Below are 8,877 nucleotides of genomic sequence, written 5' to 3' on the forward strand. Positions count from 1 at the left end.
CCAGACCCCAACCACGTTGGCACTCTGATTTCAGACTTGCAGCCTCCAGAACTGTGAGAAAATAAATTTCTGTTGTTTAACTCACCCAGCTTATGGTGTTTTATTATGGCAGCCTACGTTGACTAAGATAGATCAGTTGGCTTAAAACATTTTTGGAGGGGAGAGGGGGTAACTTTTACTTTTATAAGCCCTTCAAAACATGTGCAGAAATCTAATGTACAAATTTATCCTAGACTGTGTGTATCTGTGTTGCCTAAATTGTGGATCAACAATCTAGTAGGTAGAGTAACATTTATTGATTTGATAAATGTTTATCATGCCGGTTTTGTGCCAAGGGCTTTTGATAGTGCTGAAGTTGCGATGGTGACTAAGACAGTTCAGCCACTGCCCTCATGTGGCTTACCTCCTAATGAAGAAGGTAAAAAGAAAACAAATATAAGAGCAAGATAATTTCAGGCATTGAAAATACTATGAAAACAATAAAGCGGGGTGACATGACAGATAGTTTTCAATATGTAGTCAGGGAAGGCTTTTCTGAGGAGATGCTGATGGAACTGAGATGTAAATAATGAAAGAGCTACCATATGAGGACTTGGGGGTAGAGGAGGCTGCAAGTGCCCAAGAATGGGAGCATGTCAGGAGTTAAGAGGCTATTTGCCATGGTCTAGGGAAGAGGTGAAGGTGAATAGGTCTAGGAGTGGAGATGGAGGAGAGGATTTTGAATTAGGAATGGATGGATTTGGGATATATGTTGAAGGCTAAACCATCATAGGGTTGGTTGGGAGAAAAAGAAGAGACAAGTATGACCTCTAAGTTTCTAGCTAAAAGAATTGGGTGGATGATAATGCTGTCACTGAGGGAGGAACAAATAAATTAGTTTGATTTTATGGGAATAAAAGGACTAACTGGTACATTCAATGATTTTAGAAAATTTCCAACATTTATTCAGGTGCTGTTTCTAAGTTTGATCTCCTTCCACAACTGCGGTCACCACCATCTCCATCAATAAGAAATAGTAGCTGTCTGGTTCTAGGATTGACTTATAGGCTCCCACACAAAATCCATCACACTAATTATAAATAGGAACTAGTCCCTCTGCTTCTGTCCTCAAGTTGTGTTGCCAGACAGACAGAAGCAGATAGACAAGAAAAGATTTGCAGGGGAGTTGTACAGTTAGACCAGGTGGAGGCAGGTGGAATTTACCTTTCCTCTTTTTTTTTCTTCCTTTAAAAAAAATCTTTATTGTTGAGATTATTACAGATGTCCCTCTTCCCCCTTCCCCCATTGCCCCCTTCCACCTGGTTCCCACCCCACCCCAGGCCTTTGCCACCCTATTGTCTGTGTCCATAAGTAATGCATACATGCATATCAGATCTTTGTTTAATCTCTTCTTGCTCCCCCACCTCCCCGAGAATCATCAGTCCATTCCATTTTCATGCCTCTGATTGTATTTTATTCACCAGTTTATTCTATTTATTAAATTTCTTATGTGCTTATTTTGATTTTTAGATTTAATTATTGATAGGTACATATTTGTTGCCATTTTGTTGTTCATATTTTTTATCTTTTTCTTCTTTTTCCTCTTCTTTTTTTTAAAATATATTTTATTGATTTTTTTACAGAGAGGAAGAGAGAGGGATAGAGAGTTAGAAACATCGATGAGAGAGAGACATCAATCAGCTGCCTCCTGCACACTCCCCACTGGGGATGTGCCGGCAACCAAGGTACATGCCCTTGACCGGAATCGAACCTGGGACCTTTCAGTCCAAAGGCCGATGCTCTATCCACTGAGACAAACCGGTTTCGGCCTTTTTCCTCTTCTTAACCTTTTGCACTCGGATATCGAGTGTGACTTGACACGGTTAGCATCGGTAGCAGCTCGTATGTCGAATTGTATTGAATGTATCAATATTTTGAAATATAAACAAATCCAAATAAATAAGTTTGTATGAAAAGAAACTCCAGTTTTTTTATTCTACTGCCGCGCTTTGTAAAATCTGGGGTATTTAAAAAATTAAATCCCGAGTAGAATAAAGGAATCGAGAAAAAAGCAAGCGAGTGCAAAGGGTTAAAGAATACACTTCAACATTTCATATAATACTGGTTTGGTGGTGATGAACTCCTTTAGCTTTTTCTTGTCTGTGAAGCTCTTTATCTGACCTTCAATTCTAAATGATAGCTTTGCTGGGTAGAGTAATCTTGGTTGTAGGTCCTTACTCTTCATCACTTTGAATATTTCTTGCCACTCCCTTCTGGCTTGCATAGTTTCTGTTGCAAAATCAGCTGATTTCTTCATATTTTTGGATTCTTTTTTCTTTTTGCTCTACTGGTTGGGTATTTTTTTGTTTTCTCATATTTCAAATCGTTGATTTGAGTCTCAGAATCCTCTATTCTATTGTTGAATTCCTGTATATTATTCTTTATTTTAGTCAGTGTACGCTTAATTTATGACTGGTCCTTTTCCATTTTTTTTGGAGGTTTTTAGAAGATGCTTGAATAACCTTATAATTGTGGTTTTGAACTCTATATCCAGTAGTTTGCTTTCTTCCATTTCTTTCATTTGTGACATGTTTCTTTGTCTCTGTATTTTGCTGATTCCCTGTGTTTGTTTCTATGTATTGGGTAGAGCTGCTATGTCTCCTTGAGTTGGTAGATTGGCCTTGTGTAGTAGATGTTCCATAGAGTCCAGTGACTCAGCCTTCTCAGTCACCTGAGCTGGGAGCTCTAGGTGCACCCCTTTGTGTGCTATGAGCACAGTCTTGTAGTTGAGACTTGATTGCTATTGGTGTCACTGGGAGGAATTGACCTCCAGGCCAATTGGCTGTGGGGACCAGCTGTGACTACAGTGGGGGAGCTGCTGTGTAGGAGACACCCCTATAGAGAAGGACTTCAGTGGGGCTTTGGTACTCACTGAGTCTGCCCCTTGAGTGTGTTGCTTATGGATGTGTAAAGTTGTAATCTGGTATGGTCTGACACTTACCATTGGGTACACTGACTCTTGGGTCTCCTGGGAGGTGCAAAGTCAGCCACTGCCTGGGGCCACCCAGCAGGAGCTACAGAGAGATATGCAGATTTTTCCCCTTTGTATCAGGTTTGGAAGTGCCCACAGGAGGCCCAGCTATGAAGCAAGGCAGGTTGGTGCTAGTGCTGGGTCTTGGGCCTTTTATTGATAGGTTTGGAGCTCCCTGACCCAGCTGCAACTTGTTTGACAGGTTTTTACCCTGAGCAAGGAAAGGCCAATCATACATAAAAGCTGCTGCATGGGTGGGGTTGTAAATTGGATGAGGCGGAGTCTTAGGGAATCACCAGGGCAGAGCAAACAGAAATGGCTGCCAGTCAGCCCTGCAACCGGAGAGGTCCCAGCATGGGAACAATGATCTCTGCCAGCACCTCCGTCTGGGAGAAAGCTGTCCCTGAGTTCCTGTCCAGATGCCAGATAATCCAGTTCCTCTGCATATATGTCTGGGTTCCCCAGAGCCTCGCCTGGCACTGGAGCTCAGAGGAAGCAGGACCTTGTAAGTTCAGTTTATGGTGCCAGCATTTTAAGAGGAACAGCTGGGTCTCCAGCAGCCTCTGTGTCACTGAGCCCCAATCTGCACTGGTTTTTACAGCCCATAGTTTTTACTGCCCATAGGGACTTCTTTTCCCAGCTCTGAGGCCCTGGGCTGGGTGTCTGGTGTAGGGCTGGGACCCCTTGCTTCTCTGGGTGACCTCCTCAGAGGCGATCTCCCTCCCAATTAAAAAAGCGGCACATGTGGGTGCCAGACCAGCCCATTCCACGCCTCCATACTCCTACCAGTCTCAGTGTGCTTTCTTCTTTACTTCTCTAATTGTAGGACTTCCATTCAGCCAGCTTTCCAGTGGTTCTGGATGTTGGTTGTTCTGTATTATAGTTGTAATTTTGATGTGGTTGTGGGAGGCGGCAAATACAGGTGTTTACCTACGCCCTCATCTTCCCCCTGTCTTTACCTTTCCTCTTAGAGTCGACCTATGTGCCTGCCATTTGCCAGTTTGCTCTCAGATCCAATTCCCATCCCTCCCTTGCTCTGCTCTGAATCATGGGAAATTATATTTCCAGATAGGTTGGGTCAGTGGGAGGACCTGGTAGAAAATTGCTGGGCAGGAGAAGAGAAGTCAGGTATTTCTCCTCTTGCCCTGTCCTGGGAGAGGCTCTTCTCCCATGAGACAGCTTTCTTCACGATGCCCAGCTTCTGTGTGATGGCCCCTACCCTGGCCCTAACTATTCTAAAGCCATATGATCCTGGGCTCTGATGAAGCCATTTCCTTGCACAATTCCTCCCGCCCCAGCATGGAAGTGGATTCCTGCTGTGGCCTTGACATTTATTCTTTGCTTTCTGGGCTCTTTGATTACCTGTTTAATCAATCCCCCAAATTCAATTTTCTCTATTTTTAAGATTCAGAGTGGTTTTTGGTATCTTAAGAGGATCCAGACTGATATGACATGTATTTTTGTCTGGTAGATTCTGAGAACCCTAGGTGTTAAGTGATAAGCTTATAAAGTCTACATTTTCTGGCTCTTCTCCAGCCCTCTGAATTCTTTCCCCATAACTTTCCCTCTTGCTCTCTACTTGTCTGAACATTAATCTTTTTGTTCGATGAGAAGTCAAACTCATTGCATTGTTGTCTTTTCTGCTTAGAAAGCTTTGCCCAGGTCTATATAAAGGGCCTGTTCCTAAATCCACCAGATGTCTACCTTCACAGCTTCAGCATATCTACTCTGATGCTCTTCTTCATTGGATTAGAATGATGATCAAGAGTTCCACAAAGTAGCTTCTTTGCACCACCTGTTTCCAAAAGCTAATCCACACTTCCTTTTTGAGACTCTATTAGGGGTATTTAAGAGTTCTGTTTTGTTTTACGATCCTTTGATAGCATAGGCCTTTGACATTTACACACCGGAAGGAGCTTGCAGGTTTCATGCAGGCATTAATTGACACTATTCAATAGTTAAAGAAAAAAATTTGTGTTTGGCTTATAATATTTTCTGGATGTATTGTGAAACATTTTGGTCAAATGCCTTAGTTGGAGAACAGTGAAAACATTTGATAAAGCTTTTTCTTTTCTTTCTTTCTTTTTTTTTTTTGAGTAGAGTATGTTGTGATTAGAGGAGGCTGGAAAGGAGCATATTTTGCCTGAGGGCCTACTATTAAATTTCCATATGTCTGGACCAACTCATTCTTTTAAAATGCAATTGCCCTTTGGAGAAGTCTCATCAGTCCTCTGCTGGTGTAAATACTACATTTAACTTTCTTTTTAGCTTCTGGACAGATCAGATTTTGAGGACACTGATTTTAAAGGCATTGATAAATAAAAATAGGGTTGGATTTTCAGGAACAGAGGCTCATACAAGAAGTCTGGCCAGGCATATTGGGGTGTGTGTGTGTGTGTGTGTGTGTGTGTGTGAGTGTGTGTGTGTGTGTTGTGTTTGCATGTCCGTTGAGTGAGCAGCTGCCAAAAGGGTGGTGAGAAGAAATCAGTGTTTTTTTTATACCATTTTGTCCAGATGTGTCTCTAGAGCAGGGGTAGGGAACCTTTTTTCTGCCAAGGACCATTTGGATATTTATAACACCATTTGCGGGACATAAAAAAAATAATCAACTTAAAATTAGCCAGCTATAGTTGGTCAAACATTTAATTAACTCACCCCTGATGCCTTGACAGGGCCAGGTCAAGTGATTTCTCGAGCCTTCTATGGCCTGTGGGCTGGACGTTTCCCACCCATGCTCTAAGGATGGCGTCTTCTCTAGAGGAATAAACATTCTGGGCTGCGGAGGATGTGTTTTGTGTTATTGCCTCTTGTCTTGTTACTCTAAACAGAAATTCTGTTTGGAAATCATTAACTTTGATAGAGAACAACTTTCTGGAATGAATAGAATCAGGTTTCTTGCCTTGTTTACACATTCCAATGAACATATGTACAGTAATATAGCAATTTACTCAAGTGGTTACATGTTAATGAGTCATTGATAGTAACTATTTAAATCTCATTCCTGAATTTACAGGTGATGGTGGCTAATCTACTTGTCTAGGTAAAAAAAAAAACAAAACCCAAAATTATTCTCTTATATTTGATATCATAAATAAAATTATATCTACTGTTTCCCATCTGGTGAAATCAAGATGCTATGATAGCAGCAAGCTCCAAATTAGAAGGCTATTTCAATATCCAGCCTGTTTACTTTGAGGAAGGAACTGTTCATAAAGCAATTTACATTCAACAGGTGCACTATGGCTCTACTAACGGGTGTGAACAGGGCAGTGGTGATGATCTGCCCAAGGGTTCTAAAGAAAATGCCATTTACAATTTGCTTTTTAGATTTTTACATGTTTAATGGCTGTTTGCATTTTTTTTTTTCTGGAAATGATTTCTATCCAGCTAGCATTCACGACTGTATTTTTATTTTTCTTACCACTGGTGTAGTAGCTGGATGGAGAGTAATGAGTAGATTTGTTTATACATTTTTGTTTTTATCTTCCATGTTGGATTACTGAATTTTATATAATTGTTGATTTCTTTGGGAGGGGATCTCAGATATCATATCATCATTAAATTGTTTTCTGAAGTATGTGTAAAGTTAACTTATTTAAGTGTAGGATTTAAGATTTTGACAATTTAATTTCCTTTGAACATAAGTCACTTTTTGCAAGCTAGGAAACAATCACACTATGGCAGTCTAGTTCCCTAGGGATCTAGGCCAAATCTTGAGAATGACATAAATACAAGGTGCTAACAATGAGGTTATAAACTCTAACTCTTATCTACATTTTTTTCCTTAGAAAACAGTCAAAAGTCCAGTCCTTAATGGCATGATATACAGACCATTTTAATCTAAAAGGGTAGAATTACCCAAATTATATGGTGCCCAACCTAATGGTGAGCCAGATCAGAGCTAGCCAAGGAGTGGTGAACAGAGAAAGTGTTAACATTTTGAAAACTTGCACTGAGGTTTAAAATTCCTCATTACTCTTAATAAGCAAGTAAAAAAATATTACAGATGCATCCACATTAATATTTGATTTTGCCAACATCTTTCACTAGAACATGAAGTTAGAGCATAGAGAGTAAGATACTTAGGTATTTTCAAAATAAATTATTTAGTAATAAGAAATTTGACTTACTGCATTCTTCCATTTGTTATAAGAACAAACCGACAATAAAGACTGTTTAAAAGAAATGCTCTACTTAAAAGGGTGGTGGCAGCAATACTTTCCACTTTCTCCAATTAACATTGCTATTCTTCCATGATGCAGGTTCATGTGGAAAAACTTGTCAGCTTTCTGTCAGGGCCAGGAGATGAAAAATAGAGCATGCCCTAATTAGCTAATTGTAAACTCAGTTAACATCTTTAGGATAGACCCATAAAACCTGGCCATTGTTTTGTTAAACATCTGCAAACTATAGAATTCCTTAGCCCTTAGCCATAGTTTCTGCTCAGTATCTTAAAGCTGAGCTCAGTCCCATCTGACTGCTTCTCAGGGCTGAGGTGGGTACCAGTCATTAAGTCTGAATTGTCATTTTAGGAGTAACCCCAGTAGCCTTTGGATGCACAGTAGGTGATAAGTAGGTGGTAAAATCCTGGCAGGAACACCAGGATGAGTGCTGGTCTGCAACGCTCCTCCATCCCCCTTTGCTGAGATAGCCCGCCAGCAGGAGGAGCCTATGATAATGAGAAAAGTGCCAGTCAAAAACAGCACTGTAGCAAGCTCAATGACCTTAAATGGGATCTTAGGTGGGCTTTTCTTAAACTGAAGATCAATGGAGCCATCATCTATGCTGGAGAGTCATGAGTATTTCTCACTTTACTATTGGGGATTCCAGTAGCCAGATTGGTACGAGATGGCATCATAACACACTGACACAGCTACCATACAGAGCACCGCGCCAACTCACCTGCGCACTGACAGTTCCCTCATGACACGCCTCCCCCAATTCTGATTTTTGATATGTTGGGGTTTAGGAGAGTCATTATAGTGATTAAAGAGGGATGACAAATGACATTTTAGTCACATAGCTGACACATAACCTGGGACTTGCAATATGAGGTAACAAGCACAATGACAAAATGCCAATGTGCCAAGGTTAGTAGTACAATGTCATGAATTAGTACATGAATACCAAGTAAAGTGAAGTACCAAGGATAGTGAAATAAAGGATGGAATGAGCCTATATCCTTGATGATATTGTTGTACCACGGCGCTAGCCTGCACTGCATTTCTCCTATTGTGAATTCATAGTGTGGCAATTAAATGTCTGTTGCTTAAACTCTGCTGGTTGAGGTTGTTTCTTGCAGCCAAAGTCATTCCTAACTGATCTGATGTCTCAAAACCAAACTCCTCTTTCCTATCTTCCTTCTTGTTGTTCCTCTTATATTCATCATTTAATGGCACCCACCCAGTTGCCCAAGTCAGAATCACGGGGATCTTTCTCCCCTTTATCTTGTTCATTCTCCTTGAATATAGAGACTGTTTCTTGCTCATTCTTTTATTTCCAATCCCTAACACAATACCTTGTACACAGGATACTTAAAACAGGCTTTTTGAACTAAATTAAATTAGAATGACTAGATTATTTAATATCATAAGTTAATACATAGATACCAAGTAAAGTGAAGAGGATCAAATTGGGAGATATTTTATTTAGGCTATTGTGAGGTTTGATAAACTAGCCTTGCCCCTCATCGTAGAATATTTCTCTGCTGACTAAAATTCTTTTGTCACCCTCATTATAGTATGTTTCTTTCAAATAGACATTGTTGGATGAGCATTGTCTTTTTTTTTTCTTTCTTTTTGGACCCTTGTTTTTAAATTTTCCATGTTGAAACTCCTCTTTCCTGACACTGCTGCCCCTTAAATCAA

The 8,877-nt window shown here is 40.4% G+C and overlaps 1 pseudogene; it reads right to left on the bottom strand.

The window, feature by feature from the left end:
* Window positions 1-7,436: 7,436 nt before the first annotated feature.
* On the bottom strand, window positions 7,437-7,868 carry LOC103288012 (transmembrane protein 230-like; annotated as a pseudogene).
* Between the last annotated feature and the right edge of the window lie 1,009 nt (window positions 7,869-8,877).

Source organism: Eptesicus fuscus, chromosome 2, assembly GCF_027574615.1.
Source record: "Eptesicus fuscus isolate TK198812 chromosome 2, DD_ASM_mEF_20220401, whole genome shotgun sequence".
NCBI lineage: Eukaryota > Metazoa > Chordata > Mammalia > Chiroptera > Vespertilionidae > Eptesicus > Eptesicus fuscus.